This window comes from Mus caroli, chromosome 3, assembly GCF_900094665.2.
Source record: "Mus caroli chromosome 3, CAROLI_EIJ_v1.1, whole genome shotgun sequence".
NCBI lineage: Eukaryota > Metazoa > Chordata > Mammalia > Rodentia > Muridae > Mus > Mus caroli.
The window spans coordinates 135,245,820-135,261,723 of record NC_034572.1 but is presented as its reverse complement, the minus strand read 5'-3'; the positions used below and the strand labels follow the sequence as shown (position 1 = coordinate 135,261,723).

Sequence of the window (15,904 nt, the reverse complement as noted above, 5' to 3'; positions counted from 1 at the left end):
AGGATTTTCAGCACTGTAGTTGAACTTTGATGCTCCACCCTGCCACTCAAAGACAGCAATATCTACATACATAAATGTTTAAACTTCTCTTTAAAGATGCTCTGATAGTTTTATGGATATAGTTTTCATGTTTGAAGCATTTAAGTACATCTTGATATCACCTCACAGTTGGTTTTGTGCTTCAAAATCTCAGAAGCACTGCATGTGTAATTCAAAGATTGCCATCTGGTTGAAATGGCCACATTTTTATTGCCTTATACTTTTTATACTACTAGGTCCCAGAAAGTCATACCGACAGATACAGCAGTGTGAGGACTTCACTGCTAGCAGCTTGTGAGATGTATGAACTTCTATTTTTTCTTTCACTTTTTTTTCCTCAGGAGGAAATATAGCAGCTCAAGTGAAGCGATTTTCCACATTCCTCAGAGGAAAGCAAGAAACCTTGGTGAGCCATCAGAGCATCCAGGAAATATTTTTTCCTAGTTTGCATCTGCGATAACACATATTTGGATCTAGTCTTGTTCTAGCTTAAAACACAGCCCCTCGGAGTGAAGGTTAAGTAAGCGGTGTTCTAGGAAGAGTCCCAGAAGTGTGGAAGTGCTGTACATAGCATTTTAAGTGAATGTATGGTGTGGAGTGTTACTGTGACGGTGGAGCGTGGGATTTTTGTCATGGGCACCAGGAAGTGAAGCTGAAAGTGTCAGACTTATCTGTGAACAGGGAGAGGCCTGTTTGTGAACACTGAGATGTCTGAACCTCTTGCCATCAAGATGGTCCTTAGTGACAGAATAAAAAGTTGATGAAGAAAAAAAAGGAAACATTGTTGGAGGGACCAGCCTGGGGTCATTTGCGTTGTTAAGATTATGTGAAAGTGAAGCCTAAATGTCAGAAATGAAAGAAAGGGGGCAAACTCCAGGTAGCTTTTAATGCTTCAATTTTGATTGTTTGGCCAATTTCAAGTTCAATATGCTCCAAATTGGAAGTGTTTGTTTTATCCCCCAAGAATTAATATTATGCTGTAAGAAAAAAAATATTTCTATTGAGATATTTTCTTACACCAGAAGAGTGCTGGGGGCTGTATGTTTTGTGAGATTACCTGAGTTGAGATTGTCTCAATCTTTGAGAACATGCATTGTTAGCTTCGGTTCTTTGAACTTCAATTTCTCTCTGTGTGAAGCCGAAATTCATACAACTATCCTTGGTTTGAACATAAACTGAGATAATATTGGGGATTCCTGATCTTCAGCACATAAAGATCCATGTAACTGTGGTACTCAAATTTACACACCACCTGGAGGTAGCCAACAACAGAAAAGGTGTTATTCATTAACCTAAGATCACGGCGAGTTTTCTGTACTTAGACATATTCTCTCATATTGTCTCCTCGTATTTTTTAAGTGGCAAATGTGAATAGCACTGTTTGCTTTCCTAAATGCAAACATTTCTCTAAAATAATTATTGTATTCAGTTATTTAATACAAAAAGCCTGTAAAACAAAGTATGAACAAGCTAGTTAATAATACACTGAGTTATTTATAAATGTGATTTTTATCTTTCATTAGGTCATGAAAAAATAAGTATTCATTCTTTCCTGTGCTACTTCAGCCATCTGCCTTCAGCCAAGTGTCAACACCATTCTTGTTGATTGAGGCTGAAACACACAATGAAACCGAACAGAGGGGAAGGGCCAGAGCGCCTTTGCCCATCATATGCACCTGTTCCCATGGCATCTCATGAACATGTCCAGGTAGTCTTAAATGCCTTGAAAACTCAGGAGATCACGTCAGCTCACCTCTCACCCTAATTAGTACTTGTAAATATATCATAAACATTATTATACACAACAGTATTCAGCTCTAATGAAGTGTACACCTATAAGACAGATTCTCCATCTTTATTCTCGTTTTTGACTACATATAAGACACTTTTTGCTTTTGTTCATCAGGAGCACTAATTTTAAGAAATTACATTTCTCTATGAACCAAAGAGAGTAAGTAAAAGATGGCTCACTCATTTCTTACTAAAATCGGTTTTCTCTGTTGTTTGCAGGATTTGTACTTCCTCTTCCTTTTCTGAGTGATCTTTTGATTAGAAAGCACCGCCCTTGATTAATGATGGTTCTCAGGTTTGCGTTTTCAGTTCCCCTTGAATGAAAGCATGCTTGTTATGAAGTAGTAAAATAAACGAGTGTTGTTTTTGTTTTAGTTTCACCCATGAATTATTAGACTTAATTTATGTTGCTATTTGCACTGCCGAGTTGAATTTAATCACCCAGTGATATTTTAATGAGGCTGCCAGATGATTAATAAATAATTTTTTAAAACTGAGCATACATTGGGTAGCTGAGCTTTACCCGAAGAACTGGTGTTATTATTCCTGGGCTGGAGGAGGAAGGGCCAGCTTGGCTTAGGGAAAGCCTCATTGTTTTTCCTTCTTGAGCTGATATAGATCTTTTTCTGTGGGTGGTTTCAGGATGCCCTCAATGACCTTTCTGCTGCTGAAAGGGACACCTGTGGTTCCTCTGAGGTTGATCCCATTTCCCTGTAAAGTGCAGAATTATTTTTTTCTAAAAGGAAATATTCTGTTAAGTTAATGGATCTTAAGGAGGGGAAGATCTGGGTTGAGATGGGGGAGGAGAATATGACCAAAATATATTGTATATATTTTTAAATTAAAAATAGTAACAAAGATTAATGGTATGTTTCTAATGATGGGTTTGTATACATGCGTGAAAGTATCTTCAAATGAGTCAATTCTAAAGAAACAGACATCAAGGTTGGAAGGATGGCTCAGTGGTTAGGAGTGCATGCTGCTTTTGTAAAGGACCTGAGTTCAGTTCCCTGCATACATGTCAGGCAACTCAGAAATGCCTATAACTCAAGCTTTCAGGAATTTGCTTCCTTTGGTCTCCACTGGTACCTGGACTCATGTACACACAGTCAGTTTCTCTGTCTCTCTGTCTCTCTGTCTCTCTGTCTTTCTGTGTCTCTGTCTCTCCCTCTCCCTCCCTCCCTCCCTCCCTCCCTCTCAACATACACGCCCACATAATTAAAAATAATACAAACAAGTCTCAAAAAAGGAACAGATATCAAGAGGTGAGCGATGACTTTATGATAAACAGGAATAGCTTCCCAACAGACCAGGCCACAATCCCCATCTGGACACTAAACTCTTCCTTTTGACACATGGACCTAATGTCTATTTTGCAATGGTAGTAGACAATATTGAATTAGTTGGATTAATTTTAATAACTTGTTATGAAATGGCTACTTTGGTAATATTTTAATAAATTTTAAAAATAGGAAATGCTTGAAATTGTATTGCAGATAAGTGTTTACTATGTTTAGCAACACGTTTTAAAACCAACCTTCATTTTAGTACCATTTTATTCTATAAATTCATATATTATATCAGAAAATTATATCATCTTGAAACTAGGTTGTGGTTATGAAGCAAGAAGGGAAATTAGTAGTATACAGGAGTAGCAGCAACTATGACAGTGACGACAACAATGTCCCTGATGCTCTTTACTGCTGCAGGCTTGCTAAACTAAGGACAGTTGAGCTCATATCTTATTCTGCTTTAGTTTGTTCTCTCTGCTGTGGAGTTCAGAACATTTTCTATTTGTTAATGGTAAGGTGCTTTATTTTGGTTTGGCCTTAGTTTGTTGTGCTGTCAAATGAAAAGTTAAAAAGGGCACACTTTCTTTGCTATGGCTCGCTTATTTAGGGTCCTCTTTCATCTCCATTTACATATGACATTGTTCCAGTTGAGAAGAACAAATGGCCTATTTACAAATTGTGCAGTCAATATTTCTAAAACTTATAATGGATTGGTGCTCAAATAAAGGGCAGCAGTAAAGGTTAATAGACTTATATGTGATTTTCCTGTGGGGTCCTGGGAACACCAAGTACTTATGACTTGAGAACAAAGAACCTTAGAGTTAAAGGTAAGCCACCATGTCTATGATATGACTAATAATAGGTCCCCGAAGGAACGAAAAGGGAGAACGCATGTTCGTAGCCTAGTCTTAACTAGGTGTAGTGTGTGTTTTCTTCTTCCTGTCATTTATATTAAAAGTCAAACACTCTCAGCTGCACAATGAGTACAAGCTTAGATTATTAATGTTCTGCCTGTAGCTGTTTGCCCTTGATCTATGTTTCATTCCTTTATAGGGTAGACAAATTTGTATTGTTCATATCCAATTAAGTTTGTCAACAAAATAGTTCAAAATTATTCATTACTTAGCTTTTTCTTTTTTTCTTTTTCTTTTTTTGCCTTTTTCTTTCTTTTTTTTCCTCTAGCTCAAGGATGCATTAAATTTAGGCCAGAGTGTAAAACCTGCTTCCTAACATTATCTTAAGCCTGCACAGTGATACATAAATAACAATTCTAATCTAAGCATTGGTTTGTCTACAAGTTTACATATCAAGTTAGTGTTGATCTCTATGCAAAGTCAGCTTTACAAGATGAAAATACACTTGTTTGGTCTCTATTTCCTGAAATATGTAGTGGATATCTAGTATAGAAAAAGATGCTTAAATATTACTAGCCACTATAGAAACGACAATGAGATTAGACTTCAGATTTCCTGGTTTCACTTTGTAAAAAGAGAGATAATTACAGATCTTTTAAGGATGCACAGAAATTCAAACCCTTATATGTTTGTTGGTCATGCTGTGAAATGATACAGCCTATTCTGAAAACAATTTGACATAATTTAAAAATGTTACAATGCAAAATGAGTTTATTCCCAAGCAGTTTGGTATTCACCAAATATTAATGAAAATATAGGTTCAAGAAAAACATGTTCACGTGTATGTGAGTGTTCATAACATCCTAATTTGTAATGATTCCCAACTCAAATGGAATCCAACTCAAGAGTCCACTGGCTAAGGAATGAGTATGTGCACTCTACCACATAAGCAGGATGGAATGCTTACTACAGCAAAGTGAAATGATCTCAAAGACTCTCACACGATGTTAATCCCAGTTGAGTAACTATGAAGCAAAGGCATAGGCGCGACTCACCATCCACCTTGAGAAATGAGCACAGGCTTGACACCTTCCCTCTGGTAAATGCCGTTTCTGTTGCTATGTTTGCTTGTTGCTTTAAAGCATCAACCACCCTTCTCTCTCTTTGATGTGGGCAAGGCTTTCAAAAGTATCATGTTGCTGTTGTCTGGTTTTGCACGTTGACCTCCCATCCCTGGTGAAACAGCTTAGGCACCAATGCATTCTCAGATAGCTCCTTCACAAAGGACAATTCATGGTAGCATGTTCATATGCTTTACATTGCACATGCTAGTGGCTGCACCGTCTCATCCTCTCTGCTTCCTGTGTTGAGTTTCAGTTTCCGCCATGCTGGATTCTTCCAAAGCACTTGGTGTTGCTGACCTTGTCCTCCCTCCTTACTAGTGCAACTCATGAGCTGTTCTTAGTCTCCTTGTGGTTTTGGTGTGTCGGCATCTCTTCCTTGGCAGATCCTTAAGATATTGATTTTTGCCTGACTTATCACTGAGAGAGTTCTTGTCTGTGTTAGTACACAGCTGTCCACTGTCTTTTTCAGCCCTGTATCCAACAATTTCTGTGCATTTGTTATAATCAAGACTCACTTTGGACACTTGAAACCCAAAGTTTACCATTTTAGGGAGCATTGCAGTGATGGGCTTTGCTGAGAAGGTGCCTGTAGGAAGGGCACTTAAAAAGGTGAATGCAAGTAGACGTTTTTGGAGGGAAACTTTACCAAGGGAAAGGTATGTAAGGAATATCCAGAGGGTAAGTTGTCGCAGTTGAGACAGAAATGGGATTGTAGTGGCTACTGTGTAAGGCATACTGATGAAGAGATCAATGGATTTCAGACCATTGCTTCTACTGAGTAAGATGAGACAATACAGAGGTTTACCAGGAGAGGAATGCAATCAGGGTAGTGTTTTAAGTAAATTCTATGGCTTCTGTCAGGAGATTATATGATGATGGTGTTTGTATAGCAAAAGAACAGATGTTTTCCTGTATCATAGAATAGTATATTTTAATATCTACTGAACATGTTCACTAGGATTCAGCACATACCAAGTTCATTGCATCTAAAACTAAAACTATGCTCTCTCTCCAGGGCTCTGACATGGAGTTACTCCTTTTCCTATAACCCAGCTTGACAAAGCCCAGACTTTCTGAAGAAGAGCCAGCTTAGTCTTTTCAGAGGCTTTTTACCTATTTGTTTGCCAAGTTGAAGAGAAGGCATTTTAGTCCTTTTGAGTCTCCCTCCCCATAATCTGCTCATCCCTTCTTTTGTACCACCTTTTAGTACTCCATATTAAACTTCTCTTCATTCTCTGAGAGTAAGTAGTTCAGAAAGCTCATTTGGTCCTGCCTGGTATGTCCCCCATTCTTCCTGGTCTGTGTAGTATGTGTTCTCAGTTAAACAAGTGACACCAAGGCTGTATGTGGTATTAAAGTCCAGTCACAGACTGCGGTTCATTGCCAATTCAATGACTGATTTGTTACGTGACTTCTGTCAAGCGACTTAATGACTTAGCTTTATTTTCTTTATGATAAAAACAGCAAAATCATTTAGGGATGCTTTTAGTGCTATAGTATTTTTAAATCCCTTGTTAAACAAACGTTGCTCAATAAACAATATCACCTCCGGGCCACACACTTCAACTAGTCAGGCAAGAGGCTTCATACTGTTTACACTTTACATGGGAGTTCATTCTTCTTCTTCTTAAATAAAAGATTACATGTAGGTCTGTGCCTGTCTTTGTTTCATGTGTGTGTGAGTACAGATACTCCTGGGGGCAGCAGTGTCACTTAGAGCTAGAGTTAGAGGTGATAATATGCACCAGAAATTGGCTTTATAAGCCGAAGTCTACTCATCTGCAAGAATTACAAGGGCTTAGCCATCTCTCCAGTCCAGGGCTTCGTTCTTCCTGTTGTATAATTCTGTTCATTTGCCACCTGCATGACATCATGCTGTCATTCCAGCATTCTAAGTGGTTGCACTTCTCGGAGAATCTTCCTTGGTGCCCTTTACCCACACTATCCCCCAAACCTGTTACCCAGGCAACTGTTTCCCATCCCCAGATGTCATGCACCCGGAATCACATGCAGTGGCGCTGTAACACGAGTTTTTCCCACTTAGCAGCTGAGTGGGTAGTTTTCCTGGAGTGTCTGCCTGTTCAACATCTCCTTCACCTCTGTTACTATTGACCTGGCTAAGAGAATGCTTTAGTAGTGGCAGCGTTTCTCTTGCAAAAGCAACCATCTGCCCTCAACCATCCTAAAATCACACTCTGCTGTTATAGAATGTTCACCACAGTCCTGGAATACTTAATAACTAAAAAAAATCAATACATTTAATTTTATTGAAGAGACATATAAAACACACAAAAGAACAATTAAAAACTTATCGTTGTGTGTATTTCATGAAAATTCTGAGGAAATGAGATAGGTAAAAGGTGAATAAATTAAAATAAAGAACAATTTTCAGCTGTTAAGTGGATGTCAACTAATGTTTTTAAATTACTATTGATTGTGTGTTGTTGCTTAATTTTATTTTTAAAATGTCGTGATTTCCAAAACAGTAAAAAAAAAAATCAGTTTTATTGCATGTACTCATGCTACTATTGCTTAAAATTATGGATATAAGCTTGTGATTGTGTGATGATTACAGAGTTTTTCAAATTCTTTTCTTTGTGAAAAGTATCTGAAGCCTGGTGGTCTACATTACACAGAAATCCCATGTTTGCTAATATGATTTTTATTGGAGTCTACACCTCTTCTTTCTCTACTGCCTGGTTTCCCTAAATGCTTTGTCATACCTGTTTATAACCCAACTAGAAAGAGCTGATTGCAGGCGCAGTTGCGTGCTGTCGCTTGCTGGCCCTTCCTTATCCTGGAGTCCTGTCTGTGTGCCTCAGTAACCTTGCTGGAGTCTCACATGATAGCTGTGTGTTGTAGTGCATGCTGAGTGGACTTCTGCTTGTTCCTGTTCCTCACTGCCTTCCTCTCTCTCCTCTTCCTTGGCTGAGGAATGCACTACCTAGCCATTAACCATTCCTCCAACTTATACAATAAGGTCTTTGAGAGTAGGAATGGTGTGTCTTCAGTATCTACCTTTAAGTCGGTCTCAGCAGTGAGTTAGCTTAGTGAAAATGTTAATTGTTGAGTCAAGCATGGGCGATTTGGTATCAGTGGTTCAAAACCCAGTTGTATATAACAATTTTAGGCATTTTACTCATAACAAATTTATTCTTTTATATTAATTTTCTGCCTGTGAGTTTTTGTTTTGATTTGTGTTTTTGAGATAAGGTCTCACTATGCAGTTCTCTCTGGCTGGCCTGGAACTCACTGTGTAGTCCAGGCTGGACTCAAATTTAGAGAGAGCAGCCTTCCTCTGAAAGGGATTAAAGATGTGTGTGAATGTATATGCTTATGGGTAAGGCCAGTTTGCACATGGAGATGAAGCTAAAGATGAGTTTAAGAATCACTGTCTAGAGGGATGTTGACCAGCCTCTGAGTAGTAAGGAAGGCTGGTGGTTTGGGTTTTGGCTCTGCTACAACAATGTCACATGACCCCAAGTAAACTAACAGCCTAGCTAAGGGTAGCTCTCTAAATTCCTGTACCATATTATTTCCAAAGATTCCTTCATCTGGTTTCATCAAGAAATACAATGTAATAAAGCAAACAATTAATTATCACTGGCAAAAGCATGAAAAAAACAGCATAATATATTTTCTAAGCATTTCTAATATAAGTATTATATAGTATAGATGATGGTAAATGTATGTTACTTATAATCTACATATTGGGATGGTTTAGTTTATCCTTAATCTAAGAGCCCAAAGTAAAATAATTCAAATTGTCAGGATTGTAAATCTACAAGTTAGTATAACATGTTGACTCACATAATGTTTAGATTACATTTTAGTTTCACTCACCAAATACATAATTTATCTGTTTAATATTATACATTCCAATGCATTTCTATCATTCTGCAAGTGAATACAGGAAGAAAAAAAAAAGGTCTCTTTGGCCAATTACTCATTCCCTGCAGCATTTTTAAAATAAGAAGCAATATTAAAACAATTATGAGACTGCTTTCTTATGATTTAGGTCATTCATAATATATATAACCAAGTTTTGCAAAGCTTAATGGATTGGCATTTAGGTAGGAATTTTATAAAGGTTTGAGATGTCATTGTTTGGACAAAACAAAGGCAGTATTTCCTCTCTTGTCTTCCCCTCCTCCTAGCCTACTTCTCTCCACCTGCTTGAGGAAAGCTGTATTTCTTCAGACAAGCCTCATAATTGCCCCTCTGTGCCTGATTTGGGGCTCAGGAAAGGCCCATAGCATCTGTAAAGCTGGCAGCGAAATGGTATTTCCAGGCAAGCACAGGGTTGCTGGGTAGTGAGCCAATCCACTGCTTTGTCCGAGCAGCTGAGAACCTCGCTGGAGTATTACCGCGGTGTTCTGTGACACAGACCTGTGCCATGGGCAGAGAGAACTCTGAGCAAGTGTGAGGGTCAATATTTATAGACCACTACGTAGCTGCCTTGCCGAGACACACGGAGAAACACGCGGACACGGAGAGAGCCAGGCAAGGAAGAAAACAGTGGCGAGAACTTGAATTTTGAGCGTTTTTGTTCTAAAAAGAAATTTCTTTCTGTCAGGTTCAAACTTCGGCTGAATCACAACCATTTGGCGCTGAGCTATGACAAGAGAGCAAACAAAAAGTTAAAGGAGCAACCCGGCCATAAGTGAAGAGGTAAGGGATTAACCAGTTTAGGCTGGCTTTTACTTGTAAAGCCCACCTCCCTCCTGGTTGGCTGCTCTGCATCAGTGGGCAGAAGGCTGTGGGGCTTGGTACAGCTGTAAGGAGGGGCCGCCTGCTCCCATGAGTGTTCTTGGAGGCGGTGGAGGTTTGTGGAGTCCCTGTTGAGAATCATGGCCCTTCTTAGTGTCCCGAGTATGGGTGGGTGGCAGCCGCGCTCAAACCCTGATTTCATGCTCTCTCGGCTATCAGACTGAAGCCTGCTTGTCCGAAACTTCCGATTTTACATGATAAAAATAGTAAGGCGATAGCATTTGTTAGTTAATTTTGTGACCTAAAGATGGAATGTAGAAAGCTCACATCAACTCGCAGAGATGTACTTACTAGACAGTATCAGAATGTGGGAACAGGAGATATGGACAATATAGGGTCTTTTTGACAGAACAAAACTTCAGTAGGCAGCAGACTGAAATAGTTACTACTCCTTTGGGAAGAGATGAGCCTAGAGTGACAAGATAGTTTTCTCTGTACAAAGTCCCAAAGACAGAATTTAGGAGGAAGCCCCTATGCTTGTCCAGATGACTAGCAGTTGGGTTTTTATGAACTGTGTCCCTTTTCGTAATGTTAAACCTGAGTCAGCATCTCTGGCAGTGCATTACACGGGTGTTTTCCTCTTACTGCAGGTAGCAGGTCAAAGGCTTCTCTGTGCGCATGTATTGCTGTGGTATGCTAGACTATGCTTATCTCTCTGATCATCCTAAATGCGATAATACTGAAGGACACAGAAACTATTTTATGCTCTGTGTGCATTCTTGTTTAGAGCACTCACAAAACCTACATACTTTTATTATTTATGTCTACTGTGTGTGGTTTCAGAAGTCAGTATTTTGCTTCACTAGAAATAAAGCATTAAGTTCGTTCAAGTTGACTAGCAAATTAATGAAGTTACAGTTTCTTTGTTCGATTCTTAGCTTGTGGAACTACAAACAAATGCACGGTATTTAGACATTTTAGGTTATGTTCTAGGTGACTTTGCGTTCCAGTGAGTTTTTTGTACCACTGCTCTACGTATGTAAGTTGAAAACAAAACTTATTCTGCCATGGAATTTAAATGATAGTCCAGTAGAGATGCAAGGGAGAGCTATTATGTGGCACAGGTTGATATAGGGTTAATATCCAGAAAGGATCCAGTTTTGAAATATGACGGGCCATATCAAAACTGCAGCTGGAATAGCTCTAAATGAAAAGTGAGTCTCTTTGAACAAGACCAAAACTTACACAGAATCACTGAAGTTGATTGATGTGTAATTGCTTTTTTTTGGGGGGGGGTGTGCTGGTATTATTGATACTGGGTTTTTTGTGTAGCCATGACCGATCTGGTATTGGGTGTTCATGCTACACTAGTCTCCACCTCAGCTTCCTGGTATGAAGTGTCAGTGACCATACCCAAAGTGCATGCATTATTTTGGTAGGGGTGTCTAGAGAGGGTTTCTCTGTGTCACCTTGGCTGTCCTGGAAGTGGCTCTGTACACTAGGCTGACCTTGAGCTCAGAGATCTGCCTGCCTCTGCCTCCCAGAGTGCTGGGATTAAAGGCGTGTACCACCACTGCCTGGCTGCAGGCATAATTTTAAAAAGGTTTCAAAATTATCAGTTGCAGGATATATAGGCTGTTTCCATATTCTGCCTGTTTGTGAGAAAGCATTCCTGAATGAGAATTAGCAGATGTCTCTGTACTATGATACAGAGTTTCTTAGGAACATGCCCAGGGGTTGTCCTGGGTCATGTGACAAATGTCTCCCCTGCTCTATGAGGAACCTCAGCACTGATTTCTACCACCGAGGCTGTATCAGGTGGCATTGCCACCCACAATGGACAGGTGTTTTTCCACATTCACACCAGCAATTTTTTTTTTCAAGCTTAGCCATTCTGAATGGAGAAAGAGCAAATCTCTAAGTAGTTTTAATTTACATTTACCTGATTGGTAAGGAGGATGAATACTGAAAATATTCCTTAGCTATTTGTATTTCTTCTTTTGAGAACTCTCTGTTGAGTTCCATGTCCTATATTTTAATTGGGTTGTTTGTCTTTGTGGTTTTTTTTTGAGGGGTTGTTTCTTTGTCTAGTTTTGGGGGTTTGTGCATTCGTTGGGTACTAACCCTCTGTCAGCTATATAACTGATAATGATTTTCCCGTTCTGGAGGCTGCCTCTTGACTTGAATTATGTCCTCGCTACAGAAACTTTTTAGTTTCATAAGGTTCCATTTGTCGATTATTGGTCTTGATGCCTGTACTTCCAGAGCCCCATTTAGTAGTCCTTTATTAATTTAAAGTCTGAGCTAATCCACCTATTTTCTTAAAGTTTATGTTAACATTTAATGCTTAGTTTCCTCAAAATCAGTGCGTGTTTTTATTTGTTTGAGAATTTTCCCTTCAGTTTGAGAATTCGATACGTTTCATTTATGTTTTATAATATTGTTATATTGTTATGTTTAATAATATTGTAATACTATTTTGAAAGCATATCATGGTGGATCTAGATGGGACAAATGGAAACTGACTAAGTCAGCTAATGAATTTTTCTTTGCTACATGGTGAAGATTGCGATTTCTTCTGCATTAAGTGTTCTGTTTGTTTGTTGTTGTTGCTACTGAATGCATCATTTGTGTTGAACCCTTTTTTATAAGTTTTCTTTTCAGTCCTCCTTATAACTTTGTCTCTGAAGTTCCATGTTGACTCTTTATTGAAAGAAAAAAAGCATGAAAAATAAGCCAGAGAAGGATTTTCCTTCAAGTTTAGGAGAAAAGAGTAGAAATTTTGGTACTGGTTGATAATGCCTAAAATGGGCTATATTGAGTTGAAGACTAATTGAGTATTTTAAAACTTGAAATACTTTCTCGGTATTATTTTTGGCTTTTGATAAATCCTCCTATTAATTGCTAATCACATTTCTAAATACCATTTTTATTAGGAATATTATAAAATATTAAGAAACATGGAGCCTTTTGCATTATGCATCCACGGAAGCAATATTGAATTAAACCGTAAATATGAATTAGACACTTCTTAATGGGCCCATCCTCCCAGTCCTGTTTTTCATACCGCCCATCATCTACCACAGCATGCTTGGTGGAGACTTTCCACACTCTGATACACAGCACATTCCTGCAGAGCTCCTCTCACCTGGCTTTTCGGTGTCCCCAAAAGGCCATGATTCTTGGAAGCTTTGAGCTTTTCTGATGTTGTTAGTTAGCTCTTTTGTTCTATACTCACCTTCTGCCTTTCTTTCTGGAATGTTACCTACATATCTTGCCAACCCAGGAGAACATCCCTCTTTTTTTTCTGTTTCTTGTTTGAGCAATAACTCTTGCATTTAATACCGTTGTCCACCCTGTGATGTTTCTCTTATGTTTTGCATAGGCCGTCACTCCCTTGTGAAAGCCCTCTCCCAGGTTTTAGTTTCATTGACGAGACCTACCTTTCCAGGAAGCTCATGAGTTGGTTGCTCTAGCCATCCATAAACCTTTGCCACAGCACTTGAGGAACCTCAAGTTACAATGGTTGTCTTTTCATGAGACATTAAACGCATTTTTAAATAGCCCCTTTGTATTAACACTGTTTAAAACATTGATTACTCTGATGGGCAAAAAGTTTGTCAAGAAGGAATAAGTATTTTAAGGGTAGTAACCATATCATAAAAATATTTTGCTTATTTTTTTAGTATCAATTATATGAGAGAGAGAGAGAGAGAGAGAGAGAGAGAGAGAGAGGGAGGGAGGGGTAGGGAAGAGAGAAATTAATCATATATGATCATGTATAGTGAACATACCCACACAAGTATGTATTTGTTGTAAAAACTTACAAAATAACAATGACTAGCAAAAATAAATCCAGAATATATAGACCCCAAGTGTTTGCTCAATCATGTTGATCAAATCTGTCACAGTAGCTGATAAATTGCTCATGCAGTGCTGAATGCCGTGATTCCGTAAAGAATTTCCTCCATGGACAGTAGCTCCCTTCCCAAGGTCCCAGAGCTTCAGGGAAGAGTAGGTCTGTCTTGTGTTTGGGAAAACTAGACTGGCAGGATGGAGCTGCTTTCAGTGGTCCCAGGAAAGGCGTTCCTTCAGTAGTATTTACTCTTGCAGAGTTAGCTAGGGACTTAAGGAAATAACACAAAAGCATGGCCGAAGAGTTCTCCAACACGAAAGGTGATACTGCAGTTAAGTCAGAGGAAGAATTTACTTCTCAAAATAGAAATGTTGAAAGAAAAGGAAGTCAGTGTTTAAAAAAGTTGAGAAATAACAGCTGTTCCTTTAAGCTCTGAAATTCACTAAAAGTAAAAATTACTTTGCTTTTAATTGTGTTTTGTTTACTCAGAATGCTTAAAGTACTTGTCTGAGCTACTTCATATTTACCGTTGACAAACACCAACCTTCACGGACAATTTAGAGCAACTGAGTTTTCTCAGTTCCAAGTGTTTGTCCTGCTTGGTGCTCTCGACAATTGCATTCACTACTATGTTAGCCTTAAAAATCTCTTGCAGACATTAAATATGACTCCTGTTTGCTTAGCCTTGACTTGTATCTGTCTGAGGAATGAAAACAATATTGGTATTTTCAAAGGAAAATGTAGTGACTTTTTAATTGCTTAAAATAGACCATAGTCAGTTGAAATTTCTTTTCAGATAGATTTTTTTTTTCCACATAACTGTTCTGTTGGAGAGACGTTTGACCTGCAACAAGTGCCATTTCTAAAAGTTTACAGGTATAATTGTTATAGCTCTGTCTGGCATATCAAATGATATGAGAAGACTGGGAGAAGAGAGGTTTCTTGGATCATGGGTGAGGCCATGTACCTGCTTCTCATTAGTCAGTGAAGACAGAAACACAAGCTTGTCTCAATATAATCTCAAAGACTACAGCAAGACCAAATCCCTAAACTCCATCACTGCCACTGAGAGAAGGTCAGAGAACTTCGTGGTTGAAGTGTGCAGAAAGGATTTTTGCCTTTTGTTTCTTTTTCACCAAATCAATATTTGTTTTGCTTTATTACATCAGCAGCTTGCCTTACCAATCAATATTTCCTATAATTATGCACAGTATGCAATTCGTAAAATATGTTACCTTCTAAATTGGAAGCTTTTTATGTTAAAGATGGGCAAATGTATGAGAAATTTTGTCAACCTTGACAAACAACATTTTCAAGTATATAATTACAATGTAAATCACAAAGGAAAGAAATCCCTACATTTAAAGATAAAATATGATTTTTTGGTCTGATTATACTTTTTCTATATTTATTCTACATATTTTATTTAAAAAATATTTTGTAAAATTCTATGTTTGAACTGTATTAAGCTTTGCATTCTTTCTTATTTCTGAAAATTAAATCTTATAATTTCTGTTCCTAGAGGAGCTAAAGTACTTTTTCACTCATAACTATACTTAAAATATTTTTGAATGGTATTTTCTTCTTTTCTCTCCTGGTTTTCTCATTTTTCTTGGTAGTGCATCCCACAAACATTTTTCTTGCTCCAAGAAAATATGGCAAATACATATAAAACAAAAGTAATAAAATTAAATTTCTGTATTTTTATTGTAGCTTAGGAAATCTAATAGGGAAGTGAACAGCTGTATCATTTATAACTGCTTTGAAGTTGATTTATTTTTTGAATTTTGGGGAGGTGAAAGCTTTGAATAAGATTAAAAACCATGTTTCCTAGAATAAAATGAATTCTGTCTATAACTTAAAAGAAGACTGTTTTTAAAAAATAATTCAGGCTTCATCAATGAGTTAGCTAGCATTCCTTTTCAATATCATGGAATAGTTGAATTATTGACATTAATATTTCTAAGGAGTGGTAGAGTCAACAGTGAATCCATTTGGGCCTTTACTTTTAGCTAAGACATTTTGAAAAAAAATTACTCAGATCTAATTGGTGGTTATAGATCTGTTTCAATTTTCTCACCTTCACTTAATTTGGTAAAGTCATACACATCCAGAAATTCATCTATATCTTTTTGATTTTCCAAATTTGTGAAATATAAGTTTGATCAGTATGTCCTTAAGATTTTCTGAATTGTGTTGGTATCTGTTGAAATACCATTTTCATTTTTAATTTTATTA

At 37.8% G+C, this 15,904-nt stretch overlaps 1 protein-coding gene across 1 annotated transcript in view; it reads left to right on the top strand.

The window, feature by feature from the left end:
- Positions 1-378: 378 nt before the first annotated feature.
- Positions 379-15,904, top strand: part of Bmpr1b (bone morphogenetic protein receptor type 1B) — a 157,876-nt gene continuing 142,350 nt past the window's right edge. Inside the window, exons 1-3 of the mRNA XM_029475531.1 lie at positions 379-445; positions 2,050-2,125; positions 9,677-9,771. The gene's annotated coding sequence lies outside the window, so the exon portion shown is untranslated. The remainder of the gene's footprint in view (positions 446-2,049; positions 2,126-9,676; positions 9,772-15,904) is intronic.